This window comes from Ambystoma mexicanum, chromosome 2p, assembly GCF_040938575.1.
Source record: "Ambystoma mexicanum isolate Mex_15411 chromosome 2p, UKY_AmexF1_1, whole genome shotgun sequence".
Classification (NCBI taxonomy): Eukaryota; Metazoa; Chordata; class Amphibia; order Caudata; family Ambystomatidae; genus Ambystoma; species Ambystoma mexicanum.
In genome coordinates, this window is record NC_090923.1 from 687,461,292 (window position 1) to 687,480,059 (window position 18,768).

General features: G+C 40.5%; 1 protein-coding gene across 16 annotated transcripts in view; it reads left to right on the top strand.

Annotated features, from left to right (window-relative positions):
- Positions 1-18,768, top strand: part of LRFN1 (leucine rich repeat and fibronectin type III domain containing 1) — a 1,263,189-nt gene that overhangs the window by 685,686 nt on the left and 558,735 nt on the right. For 14 of the 16 annotated variants that reach the window (XM_069644265.1, XM_069644262.1, XM_069644261.1 and 11 more), the window contains one exon: positions 6,105-6,187. The exons of the other annotated variants lie outside the window; for them this stretch is intronic. The gene's annotated coding sequence lies outside the window, so the exon portion shown is untranslated. The remainder of the gene's footprint in view (positions 1-6,104; positions 6,188-18,768) is intronic. 16 annotated transcript variants of the gene reach the window in all.

Below are 18,768 nucleotides of genomic sequence, written 5' to 3' on the forward strand. Positions count from 1 at the left end.
ACGAAGGACTCCCTCGTAAGCAGTGCTGTAATTCAACAGGATTTCAGAATGCGAAAAAATGTATCTCCATGATTCCAAAATTGGTGAATATGAAAAAGTCAATCCGGTGCCTGATCCACTGTAAGACAATGCACCTGCGGTGTACAACTGTTCCCAACACTCAGCCATTGTGAGCTCAAAAGAGCTCTGATCCGCAGTAACTATTTAGTTTAGCTTTTTCAATAAAGCACATTAATGTGCAATTAACATTATATGGCTGTTGAACCCAGCAGTCAAATGATAGAATTGAATGGCTATTGTCTCTTAAAAGGTGTGAATGTTGGATGATTGCAAATGGAGGAATGCTTAAAGAAGCACGCTGTTTGACACAATGACTACAATCATGTGCATTGTATTGCACTGTGTTTCTTTGCAGAGGCGGTTCATATAAGGCTTGCAATATTTTACCTGTTGGTAATTGTAGGCTGCCTTTCAGGATGGGAAAAAGAAAGTTGGAATCATACTCATTTTGCTCCTCAACTATCTTCTCTTTTGGGCGTATGATGTTATTTGAGCTTGCTTCAAGTCATCTCTATAAAACGTAGTGTTATTTTAGTTCTGTATTTTCTCCACATTTTACTAACCCGCCGCTTGCCTTTTATGACTCCACTGCCAGCCCCACCCCCATCAAGCCCTGAAGTAATTTCTTTCAATTTATAGCACTGAGCAGAAGCACAGCAACAAGTAGAGTCCACAGAAACTGAATCATAACATCATTTTGCAACTGACATTAAAATTGAATGATCATGGAGCAGGGGTGGACCTAGGCTAGTTAATGAATTCGATTTCTTGGAAAATTAAAATTTAAGGAGTCTGTGCCCATTCAAAATAAATCAGGACACCCCAGATGAGATGTTCATTATATTAATGTTTGTAGGAGCTGGACGTCAGGGGCAGTTTGGTTCTTTCCTTTCTGTAGGAATGGCGTGCAACCTGCAAGGTATAGGAAGTGACGTATTGGCATTGAGTGCCAAGTGGTATCATCTGAGACCTATCCATTTCCTTTTTGGAGTCCTTTTTTTTTTTATTGAACTATGTTTATTAACAGGAAAACATTCGTACAACAGGTAAACAACACAACAGCAGCTGTCAATGATAAACGTGCAGTCTGCTGAGATCTATACACCCAACAGAGCAATCAAAACACTTCTAGTGTATGCTGCCATCAAGGTATATAAGTAGGGGCCTCAACTGGACCTATCGGGAAGGCGCGTTGAGCAACTATTCTTGTGAGATAGACGGTTATGTACAATGTGGTACGTGTCACCAGCAGGCACACATGCTCGTGACCAATTTCTTGCCTGTTGCAACTCAGTAGTGACGCAAGCAGCAAGGTACTCGTTATCCGCAGGTCTCACTTTCGTTTGTAGCTCGTACTGCCAGTCGTCTTCCAACCACATCCATTAATGCCATGTGCGTTCCCCAGACAGTCCATTATATGCGGGTTATTTTTTAGACGAGCTTCATCCAGCAAAGTGTCCAGCACCCACAGTACTGCAGCGCTAACCGCTCTCACAGGACCCACATCTACACCTACCTGTGGGTATGGCTTCGTGCAACATACACTAGAGTGTGAACTTTCCAAAATGAGACCGAAAATATACCCGAAGGACCCAAGCTCTTTAAAGAGCTTAAGAACTGCTCTTTCCATAGCTCTTTCCCTACTTCCCCTCCAAACACAGTGGAAAAGTGAGTGCAGACCAAATTATGTTGTCAAACACTTTGCATAGCAACATGTGACTTTAATAATGGCATAGTATAATCTGGGGACCTGTACACTCAGACCTTTAGGTGGCCTGAATAAAGACTAAAAGGCCTATGGGGGAACATAACGATGATGTACAGTCTTCAAGGAATCACAGAGTAATGTGTCACTAGGCCAACCCTAGGCAGAAACTAGAATACCATAGAGGCAAATGGTTTTGGGGACAATAGGATGCCCTGAGTGATATATCCACATGCCATAGGTTTTCCATTTTACACAGTCGAACCTGCCTATGGCATGAGGAGGAAGTACACCTTCATTGGTGTCCTGGTCCCTGAGGATTCGAGTCCACACGTATTTGTTTTAGGGGCCTTCAGGTAAATTGCACACAGTCCACCACACCTTTTCAGGACATTTCAATTGTCCTTCTCCAACATGCAATGTGGGCATCCCTCATAAGATAATTCAAGTCTAAATAGCCGAACAACGACAAGGCCGTGATACCCTGTATGCTAAATTGAATCTCCTGTGCCTGAAGTTGCACTCCCATTTAGCCACAGCATACATTTCAGACCGGATGGGAGAAGGGCAGCATCACTTGCAATGTGAATATTACCATTTATTCTTAACATCTGTGAATACCAGCTGCTCAAGGCAAGTTTTTTTGTCATTGTTCAATAGGAGTTTGGAACTGTGAAAAGTTGGGAAAAATAGGATTTGAGTAAAAGGTTATTGGTTTATGTTTCCATACTTAGACACTGCACACATGTTAATGTAAAGTATATCATAGTTACTATGCAAAACAAACACGAGATGGCTGGAAGGGCTTGAATCATAAAGTCTACCAATTTGGGCTTGACTGCACCTTTCTTGATGGGACCAAGACATCTTTGCATATGGGCATTCCCTTTCTCTAATGGCTTGACATGCTGGAAAACAGTGGACTGGATGGTTGCCCGGAACAAGACAAGGGGTTATTCATTCAAAACCTTCCAGCCATCAAATCATAGTAATTGTGGTTTGCCTTCCAAGCATACTGATTTCCTCAGTGGAGGTCAATAAAGGCATTCATGTGCTCATACCAATTGTGCTCCATGGACATTTTCAGGATGAACAAACCCACCTTAACTTTATGTCCCCTGTTGTGCAGCCTAAGACCACAAGGATCACATCACAGCTGCCAGCGCAGATGACATCACTAATTACATCATCTATGACATCACTGATGACATCACTGATGGACTCACTGGTGACATCGCTGTTTACATCACGTGAAACACCACTGATTACATCTGTGATGGCATCAGACATAATATCTTTAATTACTTAGCTAATAAAAGCTTTGATTAACTAAAAAACTATTTAATGAGTGGCCTTTGCCATGGCCAAAGCTGTGGACATTGTGCATGGCCAAAGGTCACGGCTAGTGGCTGGTGTGTTATACAATATACAGTAACGCTGGACCGCTGCCTATGGCTGAAGGCCTGGCTGGTGAGTATTGTAAAATATACACTGGGCATTGCCAAAGGCTGTGGCCACTGGCCATGGCTAATATGTTATAATATATAAGGGGGATGGCAGAAGGCCATGGCTGGTTAGTTTTGTGAAATATTCTGTGGACACAGCTGAAGGCCGCTGCCACTGGCTATGGATGAACTCCATGGCTTGTGGCCCATTAATGTGGTAAAATATACAGTTGGCATGGCCAAAGGCCATGGTTAGTGGTCGCCTAATATGTTAAAAATACTTTGGGCATGGTCACAGGCTGTAGCCACTAACCATAGCCAAAGGCCATGACTAGTGGCCCCTTAATGTATTAAACTATACAGTGGGCACAGCCAAAGGCCGTGGGCAATGGCCATAGCTAGTTAGTGTTGTAACATAATCAGAGATTCCATCAGTGATGTCATAGATGATGGAAATAGTGATGCCACCAGTGATGTCATTGCCATCATGGATGTCATCTGTGATGTCATCATTGTGGTCATAGGCGGCACAAAGTGGTGCAAAGTTAAGGTGGCTTTAGCTGAATTTGATTGGTTTTGTTAAGTTCTCACCATAACATCCGTGCAACTCAAATTGATTCCTTAAATTTCAAGGGTTTTGTTCTTCCATTTATGTTTTCTGCACCACTGGACATGACATTCAGCTGTGGCCTTCTGCCATGGCAATTGGACACGGCCTTGAGCCGTGCCAACAGTCTATTTTAAAACACTACCGGACCACTAGCCATGGCCTTCCACCAAGGAGCCAAGGAGTGTGCTATTATTTTTGTGCCAAAGAATTTGACAGCAGAGTTACTGTACTTTTGACGCCATTGCCCATTCACGTCTTTACATGAGGAGCTTCTAGCACTATGGAGTTTGCAATTACTTTATACTTTCAACCAATGGCAGTGCTGCCTGTTTGCCAAGGGTGGCCTGAGCAGCCGAGATGGATATCATTTCATATTTTAAAAATGTCACACACTTAGATTTTTGTCAGTGTGATTTTTGAACATGTGTTAATTCAGTAGTAAAAGGTTGCAAGGTTTCAGGCATGGCGCTGTCATCCCATTATGTTTGTAAAATGATTCACCATCTCTAAATATGTTTCCTGCGGGGGAGGGAATGGCCCCATCCTTTTCTGAAAATGTCACTGACAAACTATTAGGCAGAACCCAAATAAATGACTGTGTTCCCTACCTTCCCACTCACTTCCGATTGTCACCATCACAGCTCATAGAATAGATATTGTATCCCTGACAGCACACCCGTGTGGATGGAACACGTGTTCCCCAACCCAACAGATCCCTCAGGAGTATATATTTCACATAGAAGTTTGTTACCAAACAACACTAGCTTAGGACTAGTCACATAGTACATGACCCATAAACCACAAGATGAAGGTTGTGACAATTGAGTACATTTGGGTGTGGGTAACAGGCACATGGAACTGCATCTGAGGTTAACGGGACCTGAATGAGGTTACCTAGTTGCCCACTGTGGCTGGCGGATATTTTTCTTTTTCTTTTTTTTTCTTCTCTCATTTTACTCTCCTTCTCGGCCTCTCCACTTTGCTGGACTCTTCTTACTTACTGTTCCCCGTGCCCCTTTCGCACAATCTCGTTTTCGATCTTTTCAACTGCTCGCCCCTCTCCATTGGAACCTCCTTCCCCTATACCTCCAATCCATAACCTCTTATTCTCTGTTTCGCTCCATCTTAAAATGTCATCTACTTCAGTCACATGTCTGATCGCTATTGACTGATTTCGAACACAATTGTATATGCTGGTTTTAATGTACTGTTGAATATCATTTGTGAAGCTCTTTGGTAAAAAGCTCTATATAAAACTCAATAAAATACAAAATACAAAATAGTAAGCCTGAACCATTCAGGGAGGCTCCGAGATCTACCCCCAAGGGAAACAAATTGTTATTATGGTGCACATCTCAGAAAATTGTGTAAACAAGAAATACTTCGTAGTCAGTTCTCTGGGAGAAGAAATTCAAATCTCCAACAGATGCCAGGTCACCTAGAGTACACAGGCATATTTTGCAACACAAGTTCATGCTGGCCCTGTCAAAAGAAACAGCATAAGGCCTGCCTGAACAGTATTTGCCACCACTGTCCTGCAAGACACAATGTCATGCATACGCATTGCTTTCCCTGATTCTTCTTCTCCGGCCTGCTCAGAAGGCCCATGGTAGCCATCCCATCTGGAAGTACTGTGCATTACTGGGAGGATCTACCGTGCTACCTATCCCCGGGTGCCTCTTGGCATATATCAAGCCGATACTGCAGCCCACATTGGACATTACGTCCAATACAGAAAGAACAGACTGACATGAATTGGAATGTGCTTATATGAAAAAAAGGAATTTCTACACAAATAAAAAAAATGCGCATATACCAAAAAACACTCACGTGCACCCATACCACATACATAGGGCAACCGTGTTTACAGACCATGAATTGCAATCCGAATGCATGCAAAAAAGAATACAGTTTCTCTTTCCCTCTTTACGCCCAAGTCGCGTTTACCTTTCACACTGTGTAATATGTGATTAGACTGCACATCCCTATACATTCAGGTTTTCTTCCTGTTGTACTATAACTGCCTGTGGAAGACGCATATTTGTTTTCTGAAAGCTAGGAGCCAAATAGAGCAACCATCATCTCTGTGAGGTTATTATTCTTCTTCTTTTTTTTTTCTGCACACACACGTACACAAAGGAGAGGAAGCAATGGCTAATCTGCAACACCTACCTAGGAGCAGGAAAACACATCCATGACATAGCTCATTGAATACCTCTGCATACATCTGACTTTGCATGTGCATGTGGACGTTCTAATGTGCATGCATTTCTTCTCCCCTCAGGACCCAACAAAGACTATCCATGACTGGCAAGCTCAAACCAACCTACAATTCTGATGCCAACGTTTATCCAAAGGTGCAACTAGGTGAGTGTGACTTTGATTCAACGGTTTAGGTGATACCTGCTCCTGAGCTGTGTTGTGACATTTCTTTCTACTATTGTAGTCTTTCAATCTTTTGAAAACAGTCTTTTGCTGTTTTTGCGCTGTTAGCTCCAAACTACTGACGAGGCAGTCTTTTGCTCAGGAAAATTGCCTCTGTCCTAAAGATCAGTGCGACTTTATGCATAGATTTATCAACCCAAGGCAGATATTTCTCAAGGCTGCCAGGAACCTACATACCTGGTTTCGCTCTGGTGAACTTCCAGTGATAGAAACTAGGTGGTGTTATGGCCTGTGTGATTTGGCTCAAATGGACTATCTACTTTCAAATGTCTTTTCAAACCCACCATAACTTTGTTGGTGTATTACAAACATGCCCCAATGCCCAAACCACAAGTCTGTCAAGAATATAGTTATTTATTTATTTTTTATTTGTAAAGCGCCTAAACCCTGAGGCACCAGGATGCCATTGCAAACCAGTTTCATGATACATACGCTTCACAGGCGGTTTGAAACTGCGCCATAGACATACAGACAACTACAGAAATGCAGGTTATTCTGGCAACAAGTAATTATCCACAAGGGGTGCAAGGGGTGGACCGCTAGGCAAATAGCCAGGTTTTCAGGGCCTTGCGGAAGGACCAGTAGGAGTCGTGCTCTTAGATCAGGGTGGGTGGGGGGCGTTCCAGTGGTTCACTGCTACCGTAGGAAAGCTTCTGCCCCCTTTTTTAGCTCTTTTAACTTTTGGAAGGGCCAAGCAATGTGCGTGGACAGACCTTACTGGCCTGTTAGACTTCAATCTTTAAATTCTTTGGGCAAGGTATTGCGGGGTGGCTTTGCTCAGCCATCTGTCGGTAATAGATAATGGGCCTCATTACGAGTCCGGCGGTAACCGAGGCAGTAAAACCGCCTGATTACCGCCGGACTCGTATTACCTTTCCGCCTCCGTGATTCCCGGAATTACCGGGGCATTACAACCCCGGTTTTCCAGGAATCACGGAGGCGGAATGGTGTTAATCCCATTCCCATTGAGTTCTATGGGACTCAATGGGAATGGGGATCATGGAAACACCGACAGCATCTCGTAATGCTGCCGGTGTTTCCTCGTCCGCCTGCAGGCGGGCGGTGTTAAACCCGCCAGGTCAGACCTGGCTGGAACATCACCTCCCGCCTGCAGGAGTTGTGATCGCCCGGCATGGAAACAACGGTGACGGCGGGTTTACCGCCACCGTTGTTTCCATACCGGGTGATTTGTAATGAGGCCCAATGTTTTGAAGATAATCTTTTCCCAAATAGGGAGCCAATGAGCCTTTTTTTTCTGGTAGCTGAGATGTGGTCTCTTATAGGAATGTTTAGAGTTGCTCGGAGGGCATTGTTTTGGATTATCTTTAATTGTTGGCTGTTCCGTTTGGATGTCCTGGCAAAGATGACATTGCAATAATCCAGTCTTGCACCCGTGATTACTCTAGCAATCGCCAGGTAGCTTGCTGAAGTCAGGAACTGACTCACTGAGTTGATGAGCTTTGCAGTGCACACTCCCTATTTTTCACACTAACTTCTTTGGTGAACAATAGGGAGGCATCCAGATGGACACCCAGTGTTTTTACCATCGCTGAGACAGAGATCTGCATCCCATCTATCCTGAAGGAGGTATATTGGGGATGAGTTTCTGCAGCATGATGGGATAGCCTACTAACATTATCATAGCCATACAAGTCTGGATTGTAGTATAGATTTTGTTAAACATGCAGTAGTCTTCATCATAGGAGCTTGACAAGGGAAGGAGGATTTGGGTGACATCGTAATAGCTGGTATAAGAAATATTGATGCTGTCCAGGAGGTTGAATATGGATTTGGTTAATATGGTGTAGAGGGAAACGAAGATGCGGGAGCCTTGGGGGATGTCACATGGAGTGGGGGTAGGCAGGGCACTCGTAGTGACTGAGTAAACTCACATAGATCTGCCTTCTAGAAACAAGGCTATCCATGAGGTGGCTTCATGGGAGAAGGTTGCTGAGAATGTGAAGTGGTGACATAGGGTCTTCTGGTCTAGTATGTCAAAAGTGGCAGAAAGATCGAGTAGGAGGAGGATGGCTGGTTTTCCCTCATCTCTGAAGGAATCTAGTTGAATGCTTAGATCTGGTAGTGCTGATTCGCTGCCGTGGCCTGGGCAGAAACCTGATTGCTGCATCCCTAAGATGTGATTTGATTCCAGATATTGTTGGATCTGGTTGTAGGCTGCTCTATCGAAGATCTTAAGCAAGAAGGGTACTGTTGTGATCGGGAGGTAATTGATTGGTGCTGCCGGGTCAAGTGAGGATTTTGTTCAGTAAGGGGAGGACCTAGGATTCCATAAGGCTAGCTGAGATCAGATTTGCTGAGAAAGAGGAGTTAGTGAATTTAGTGATGAAATGGTCTAGGGCTGCAGAGCAATCTTTGCTGATGGTTACTGGGCAGATGTCTCCTTTCCATCTAGGTGGTTAGGTTTCTGAGGATGTTAGCTGTTTCTAGTTGTGAGATTTCTCTGAGGTGGAACAACAGTGCAGGGTGAATTTTAGCGGTGGGAGGTGAGCTACTGGGGGGCTATTTTAACTTGTTTGTTTGCTATTTATTTCTGTAGCATGCATATTTTTGCACGCATGGCATTCTGAATTTTTGAACAAAAGGTTTCATCTTTTTTGATGGTGTTAAGAGCTGTGACAAGCGACTCTAATTCTCTGAGGATTCAGAATAATTATTTTGAATTGGAACAGCCCTCCTCAATTCTAGAGTTGTAGACTTTCACTTTTGCTGCCGAGATAACCTGTTTATATTGACATTAAACTAGTACACTGAGTTTATATAGACAATGAACTAGGATGCAGGGTAGGAGCAATGAATAACGTGGGTGGTTTTGTTGGGCTGCGATCATGGTCGAGCCTCATACCGTAGGCAATTGAACCATGACTTGCATCACCAGCATGCGCTGCTAATAACAACACACATCAGTAAGCGTTGCAAAAAAAGGTGTTTTTTAATGGAGGTTTAAAGTTCTTTAATAATCATTAATAACTTAAATGCAGTGATTCAACATCATGAAAGATTTTAATTAAATGTAACCTATGAAATTCACAGAAAAATACATTGTTAAATGGATATTATGGTTAAGTTCCACTAATAAAATCAAATGAAATTGAGCGACCATAACTCACACCACTGCCGTTCCCTGATAAGACTAATACACAGGACATCAAAGATGACAACACAAATGTAATTGATGACATCACTGATGTCAGCTAGGTGTTCCCTCAGACAGCCCTTTAAGATGAATAGCTATACCCTGGAGATGGATGGGGATGCAGATTTTATTCATACATCAAAAATCAAGATGATACAAATTGTTTGGCAAAGTTCATCTGTTTTAATGTCAAGTATCTTAAACAAGGGAGTACAACGAACATCAGCAATCACTCGATACTCTGAGTCTACTTACTTTGTAAAAAACCTGAGCTCTTATGCCCATAACTGGTCATCATTGATGTTTTGACCTGCGTCATTACCAACGTCATCCTATGTGGCAAACTACACAAACCTAACGTTAGGTGGGATTGGTTCTAAGTGAATAACTAAGTATAAGCTCTATATCTATATGGAGTAATTAAAGAAGGTGATTGGATAATTAACATCAGGTGGGGCAACTAAGCCCTCCTCTTAAAATGGCCACTACAAATGTCACTAAATGTACAACGTCACATTGGCTACACAAGCATTAGGACTTCCAACTACGTGGTCCCCTACAATTGGTTGGCTTCTAACCCCTGTCAGTACTTTTCCACCTACGTTAGCAGCACAAAGACTTAACAACCAGGTGTGGGTGAGCTCGTCTTAATACCAGCTTCCCACCAATTAGCATATTATCCATCAGCACCTCAGTGGTCCAGTGTCAATTAGTGCTTTGAAGTTGGCCTTGAGTTTGTACTGTTCTCTGAGAATGTTTAAGGCGTATGGGCACCAGCCGGCCTCCGTGCATAGGTGTGGTCATCTCTTTTGTCTAACTTCCTTCTATCACGTGACTGGACACCATGAAATTTAGCCTTTTCGTGTATTTGATTTTATTCTTCAATAGTCCTCTTACGGCTTTTGTTTTTGCTTGACCTCTCTGAACAGGAGCTTCTGTTCTTTCACGTTAATTATATCCAATGTCAACCAATTCCAGTCTGATAAGTCCTTGGCTTTCTTGGCTCAGTCAACTCCTTAGCTGAGCTTCTATTCTGTTTAATTCATTTGCTTTTCTTAACTGTGACACTGAAATGAGGCCTTCCTCCTTTGTTCAGTACTGCTTATATGCGTAGTGTAAACCTCCAACCTTTCTTTGTCCAAATGGTTCTATTCAATAGAATTATATATATATATGTATTGGTGTTTGCCACTGTCTAATCTATTCAAAAGCATGAGGCTAGCTTAATAATTGCCTTGCTGCTTGTGTTTCATTGCATCTGTATATGTTTAAACTTACTCTTGGTCCCAAGATGTCACTTAACCTTGATAATTCTTTGTTTTTACAAATCGTCTGCCTCTCTGGTCTGGTTATTTTTCTATATTGGTGTCGATTCACTTTGTATGACGTCACCATTCATCTTTGCCATTTAGTTTCTCTGCTTCTTCAGGTATCTTGTTTAAATGGCCATCATATTGTCTTGTATGCAGGTATGGTTTTCTCAGCTTTATTGAGACAGATCTTGCAACTGCATTGTAATTCACTACAATGTATTGTATGTCTATAGTTGCATTCCACAACAGGGCACTGATTGTTTTGTAATCATTGAAGTACTTGGATGCTTTTCTGGGATTTGCCTTCTACACTGTGTCTAAGAGATAACATTGAACTATTTAATTGTCATTTTTGCTCAAACCGGTCTAGAGCAGCCGAATAAACATATCATATAGTGTTTACCTTAGTTTGTATATCTATGTTGGCAGTATTTGCCACAATTATGTTTTTGGAAGGATAAGATTTGGGTATGTTGGTCACTATGTGTGGTTTCTGAAGGGATGTCACAAGTAATTTATTGTTCACTAAACTGTAAAACAGTGGCATTACTGTCATTGCCAAATTTGGAAGCATCTTTGATCCATAAAAGCATGTAGATGTGTGGTGCTCCTCTGGATTGATATTTCTTTTCTTGTAAAGAAGTGTTCCTCTTCTCTGAGTGGAGGGGTAGTTTAATTGCAGATGAAGTGCAGCATGACAAGAGTCATGTGAGAGTGAGAGTATCCTGGATGCATTGACAGAGTCAAGAGAACAGAGTTCTCCTTACGGCTTTTTATATCTATTGCCTCTTTATTTTGGATTGCAGTGCATAAGAAGTAGTGCAAGTCAACCCATGATTATTATGCACAAGTTAACAAACCACGTGGTTGGGCCTAGGTTCCTTAGCATACAACGTACATCAGCGTGATGTTGGAACCAGTATTCTTTTGTACCACGCATGTTTTCCAAGTGATTTGTGATACTTGACTGCAAAACTTCATATTTGTCTTTTATCTTTTGAAGAAGTTGTGTAACGAACATGTTTAAAGAATTAGAGCATTTTTTTAATGTGTGTGCAACTCCATAACTTAGAGTTCTAGTTCACTTTCAAGCATGAGGCGGAACATGTATTCTACATTTTGCCTGAATGCGGGGTCTTTAGACTACATTTGTCAAGAGGGATATTCTGATGTAGTAGTTTGTGTGGATCTTTCATTACATCTTCTCCTATTTTTTCCTATTTTCCTATAGGAAAGAGTAGCGAGAATAAACATGCTTCTACGCGTTTCTCCCATATGCTCATTGGGGATCCTTTGGCTTGACGCATTTGATATGTTTCTAATGGATTCTATACAGTGTGTTTGGAGTGTAGTGGGTGAATTGTATACTGGTCTAAAATGTTGGCTGCAGTAACAGGATCTACACATTAAAAGTGGCCAGTTTGTAGTGAATTCTGAGCTATTTGGGTGGTTTCTCTTAGGTTTCCCTCTATGTTTATTTAATTGTAGCATTCATTGTTTTCTTTAAGATGTTGTAGTGCTTGTCTAACTTTGTTTAAGTTGACTAGTTGTTGCCAAATGTTTGTGTCTTTTGTTGGTACACTATTAACTAGTACAATCAAAGATTGATATATTGGCCGTTGTATACTACTTTGCCACAGATGTCTTTTAGTAACTCAGATGACTGTTTTCGATTGAAGGCAAGTTATAACTTGAAATGGGTGTGCTGTTTGGATTATAATGCTCTCATACAAGTTATGTTGTTGGAGAGCCTTTGGAAGTCAGAATTTTTATTTAGTTATTAGTGATAGTGATTAGTGATAGCATCAGTGATAGTTGGAGGGATAGTTATTAGTGATAGCACGTGATGGCATTTGGTTATTGTCAAGCTTTGTATTGAAATACATGCAAACTATTGAATAGTGAGTTATTTTGTATTTATTTTCTGTTGTTAGATATAACGCTAATCAGAACCTTTGGGATTCCACACTGTCCTCTATTTTGTTGGCCATATCTACTATTTGTGTGCTCTTTTTATAAAATATTCTGCGGGAACAGACACAGGGCCTTATCACGAGTTGGGTGGTATCCCGGTGGTATTACTACTCGGACTAATAGCATTACCGCCTCCCATTCTGGCACTATTAGCACTGGATCGGGGGTTGGGCAGTAATGGATATTCCCCATTGGGTAGATTGGACCCAATGGGACATTTTCAGCACAATTAGCATGTGCTTATAGTGCCACACTAATTGCGCCCAAAAATGGATGTTAAGTTGGTGCATTTCCCCCAAGATTAGAGCTCAGATCTGGGGGTAACTTCTGCCAAACTTGCGGTTAGGCAGACCTTCAAATGCAGTGGTAATAGTGTTACCGCCTCATTTAAGGGCTTCTGCCCAACTTGTGATCAGGCCCCCATACTTGGTCTGGTATTTCAGCAGATGTGTTTTGAAAATTAGCGTTTTCTTTTTTCAATGTGTTTGTTAGGAGGTTGGCGTTCATGAGGTTTTCACTAATGTTTTCTGAAGTTACTGAATTATCTCAGTCAATTTCAGTTCCAAAATATTTACTTTGGATGTGCTCTATTTCTCATAGGAGTTCTTTGTCTGTTCCATGTTGGAGAATGCTATTTAAATTTTGCAGTCCTAGATCAGGAGTTTTTGCATAGTACAATCTGTGAACAAGATTTATTATAGAGGTATGGTGTGCTGCTAACATTTTAATGTGATGGAAGGTGCTTTTGCAAGCAGTTACTGAAATGCAGGCTAATGAATGTCCTCGCAGTCCAGTGTGGCTGTGCACTGCGCATGGTCTGTAAAGTTTTCACTCTATTTTTGTCTTTTAGTTTCACATGGTGATTGAGGAATTGTTGTAAAGATGTGAAGGATTGTTGGTGTACTTTACATATTGAGCTGCATGTCCATTTGTACACCAGATAGTTTGTTTGGGTGAAAGGAAGATTTGGTTGAAAGTTTGTTGGGAAAGTCTTTTCTATAAGTGTTTCTTTTGCCATAATGGTGTCTCCAACTATGTCATACTCTTGGTCATTACTATCTATGGCAATTGAGTTTAATTGTTCACAGAAGTTTGAAAATGTATCTATATTGACATTTTGTAATTTATTGATTAATTTAGTTAATAGTTTCATTTATTTTAAAATGAATATAAACAACTTTCTCTTTAGTAGAAATGCAATGTCAATTGGAGCTTTGATGATTAGTCCTCTGCAGTCATTTTTAAGGGTAGATTGTGACTTTTAGCTGTCTTTATAAGATTGTGAAGTATTCTGCAGTGGAATAATTTTTATAAAATAAATGCTTTGCAATTCTTTACTGTGGCTACGTTAACATTGGTTGATACAGTGTTAGGGTGATTAGTATATCTGCTTTTGTTTGTACATCTGTTTTACTTTTATTTTTTGCAAGAGGGATCTTACTTGTGTTAGTGGTGGCTGGTTTAGTTTTGTTGAGTTAGGCTACTAGCTATTTTGTTTTAATGTTTTCTATACATTGTTTTAGAAGTGAATCAGTATATGGCTTGCTTTTATTTTTATCTGCTTTATTTTTTCTTTGTTTTCTAATGACTTGATTTTTAGTAGCATTCCGTTCTGTCTGTTGAGAAAAAAGTTTGGGTTTGAAAGATGTGGAATGTATATTCATGTATTATGCATGTGTGTGTGGGTGTGATTGTAGAGATGGCTAGAGTGCTATGTGATTGTGGAGTGTGATTATAGGTGTGGTTTGGAAGGTTATAAGAGTAAGAGTCTGTAAACGTTTAATGTGCTTGGGTTAGTTAGTAATGGAGAGGTGGTGTGATTGAATTAGTAGTGACATTATGATGTTTTGAGGAAAATAGTAGTTGTTTTAATGGTGGGATTTAGTGAATAGGTATGAGGGTTGTGTGTGTGTCATGGAAAATGGATGAGGAAGATCGTGTGTGTGGGGTAATGTGTGATAGTGATTTGGAATGCAATGAGTGTTACACTTGTTGGGTTGGAATTAGGACCTCACATGGATAGAAGTATGGCATAGTAAGGAAGTGTTGTTAGCCAGCAAGGAATGGGCGGTTTAGTGAATGAAGAGCAATGTTTAGATGTGAATAGAAAGAGTGTGAATGTTGCAATATAATGAATGAAAGTGAAATATAATGTTGTTGACTCAAAAAGAATACTCGCTGCTAATATATAGTGAAAGTAAATTGATAAAATTAGAGAGATATACATGCTATACTAATGTACTTACTTTGTAGGATGTGAAGTGTGTTTTGTTTTATTTTGGTAGCTGTCTCCGTCAATCTTTTTTCCTGTAATGGTAAAAGAAAGTTAGCGGGCATATGTGGTAATGGTGAAGTACATTTACTATGAGAGGTTATTTATGAAGGTAGGAGGAGTTGTTGGGAAAAGAGTTAATAAAGTTGTGTTATGGGTGGTTTAGTAAAATATGTTAAGTATGTTGTTAGAAAAATTGGAGCATGAGTAGTGATGTTTGGGACATTACAAGGAACAGGGAAAAATGGATGAGTAAAAAAGATGCGCATCTAGGTTATTTGTTAGCTGGTGATTTTAATAACGAGCTGCTCTGTTTGTATTTCAATGCATTTGTAATGTGTGCCATTGTTTTTAAAGAATAGGGAGACTGTGGCCTAGTGGTAATGCAATGGCAGATTGTAGTTGCAGCAGTGTTTGGTGTCTTATAGTAGTGGATGGGAAAGAACAGTGTTATTTTGGCAGTACACACATGTGTCAGCAGGTGGAGAATGGTGGCACCATAAGGGATGTAATGAGAGAGGTATGTAAATATGTGCTCTTTAAAGCACTTTGGATTAAGGCTCTATATAAATAACACTATCATTATCATTATCATTATCATTATCACTATAGCAGCACTGTCAGTAACTTTTTTTCTAAAAGAAAGGAAAAACAGATGTCAAAGATTTGTAGAACATTGCACTTGGTGTGTGTAAGTTTAATATGTTGGCAGTACATGCATACTTACCAACACAATCTATTCCAATCTGCAGGTGCATATCCAGTCCTATTTAATTTTTTTGCATTCTGGGACTTGTCGTTCCACTTTTCCCATTATAAAACTTGGACTACAAGTCCTACAATGCTGAGAAAGAAAACAGGACTGGATAAGCACCTACAGATTGGAACGATTATGTTAGCAAGTATGCTGATCCGTGAGGATGCCTGGCATGGAAATAGGACTGTAGAGACCGCAAACAGTTGCAGATGTGCACGAGCATCTGGGATCAGCCAATCAGCTTTCCTGGTTGTGGTGTACAGGAAAACAGGGTTGCAAGAGTTATCTTTGTTGTGTGCTGTGAGGATGGCTATGGCTTTGAGGAAGCAGAGTGTCGGGATGGTGGGACATTCTTGCATCCAGTGGTTGAAGATGTCTTGTGAGCAGTGTGGATTACCTGTGAATCTTGGATTTGAAGAATTTGACTTTTCCTGGTATCAAGTTCATTGAATGTAATGGGCAGACTTGCTCCCATTTTGTGAAAGTATGGTTACTTTGAAGCATACAGACATAATTGGAGTTCACTGTGGAGGCAACAGTTGGGACTATGTCACCGGATCATTGTTACAGTTTGCAATGAAGGATACATTTGCAAAGCTAATGGAACTGTTTCCATGTTCAATGATTGTGTTTTCTCAGATAGCTCAAAGACAAATGTGGAAACATTCTAATTTATTTTGTCCACAAATTGAGAAAGCAAGGTGCAATGAAAACAAAGCAGTATGTGTGTTTTTTGCATGATGTTGGAATGACATCTTTTCATAATTAAAACATCAAGTTTGATATTGTCAGCACTGATGTTGGCAATCAGATATTTCTTGAAAATTGTCAAAATGTATTGAAACCGTTTCTGTGACTACATAAAATATGGAGTGAAGGTTTTTTTTCAGTAGTTGAAGTAAACAAAAAGGAAAGTTAGAAGCACTGTTTGTGAAAGTTAGAAAAAATTATTCGGTTCAAAAGAACATTTTTTATTTCAGTTTATAAAATGAAATAATCCCAAAAATATATAAAAGCCAGACAGAGAAAAAAGGTTCTTTTAAGAGCCACCATTTTTGAACAAAAAACAAAAGTTAATTGATTTTCATTCCCCCACCCCATGTGGAAAAATTCCCAAGTGTCTGCAGACTTTTGTACTGTACTTTTGTACTGTCCGCAGACTAAGCAGGCTGCAATCGGTGTTGTGATTTTTTTTTTAGTTCATAATTTTAACTGTGAAATGTGGCTCCTAAGGAACATTTTTGTGTGTCTTTTTGGCATTTATATTTTTGGGGGACTTTGTTTTTTTATGTAGGAGAAGCAAGGTAAGGTGGGCGTGGAAAGGGAGGGAAAGGGGCACCAACCATAGACACGGAGGGGCAGTTAGATAGAGAAAGATGTTGGCCAGGCTTTAAATTTAAGGTAGGTGGCAGTGTTTCTCATGCACCTTGACCACAGCCTCAAAAGCACTTCAAGGAGTACTGCCCAGATATCCTCAACTTTGCACTCAGTACATTTATCTTTGGCAGCCAGAGTCTTCGGTACACCCCAAATGTTGGTATAACACGGCCATACCAACAACAACAAAAGGGAGACCATGGGCTAGTTTCAAGACACAGAGGTTCAACCCTTTAGAACATAACAAACCGAAACTAAAAAAACAATGTGTCACTCTTCCTTAATCTACTTTCTCCTCAATCTGCCCTCATCACACACTCAAATCAAAACAAGAACACCCAGACCATGAACCAAATAGGTACTGGGTAACACACAGGTAGAATCTTAAAACACATTTTTTATTATAAATATATTTTTCAATCACTTCAATTCACATATAAAGTTCTAAAACACAATTAGTTAACACAGCCTGGCATTTTAAAAACAATCATCAATAAACATACAAAAATTCATATTTATCACTGTACTATAGGTCTCTATTTCACAATGGTTGGTGTAACCTCAGTGGACAATTGTCCACTTATGGTAAAACGACCTTAATGTACACAAGTGCAAAAAGTGCAAAAAGTGCAAAAAAGTGCAAACTTACCACATTAATAACTCAAAGACAATTTGAACAAAAACAAATACAATTGTAGTGTAAACACTGCGTTGGCTTTTTTTATATACAATTTATTCTGATGTATAAAGGAACCCTTAACCTAAAGCAAGGGACCTATTGAACCCTTATATTAGGATATATTCATAAACTCCTTTCTTCTGAAAGGTATGCATACTTAATAACGCTTTTTATTATAACACTGTTGTAAACTCACAGTGTATTATGCCCAACATGTTTCGTCCTATGGGAGCAGTTATTAATGCCTACTATAAGGACTTCTTCAGGGGAACCAACGTGATCCCACTACAATTTCTAAAATATATGGTATTACACCACTTTCAGTCACAATGAATATTAGTGTGCTATAAACCAGGACTATAGCAAAAAATTATTCTGCCTCCTTCGATCCTGTTTACAAGTATCTTTCTTCAATCAATTCCCATTGGATTCTTGAAAGGAGGTATATGGCACCCATCATGCAAGCGAAAATTAATTTAGTATTTCTGTGCTTGGGAATATGCAGGTGTCCACGACCTGGACTGTGCCCTTGTGTCGACCAAATGTTTTCATTCAATAATGTGGAGATACAGTCTTGATATCATACAAGCAACACTCCCCTCATCTGCGGCCGTGTTTAAATCCAAGCGTCAAATGCAGCGTACTAGGTCCTATTACGATCCCCTCACTGCAGACGTCTTCCTGGCTATCTCTCTGCTTCGAGTCGTGGAGCTCATAACATAACACGGCCATAACCATGACTCTTTCCGGGCCGCTGGAGGAGAGCAATTCATGTACCTCTTCTTCCTCTTCCTCATCATCCTCTTATGCACCACTGTGCCTGTTCTCTTGTCCAGGACCTGCAGGTGGTTGTTGTGGTAGTGGGTGTGGCCCCTGGGAAGAGGGATGGCCATGCCAGATGCCATTGAAGCCTGCATTCAAAATTCAGCAAAACAGTTATTCTCTAGATGCTCTCCGCTTGATAGTGAGATTCAGAA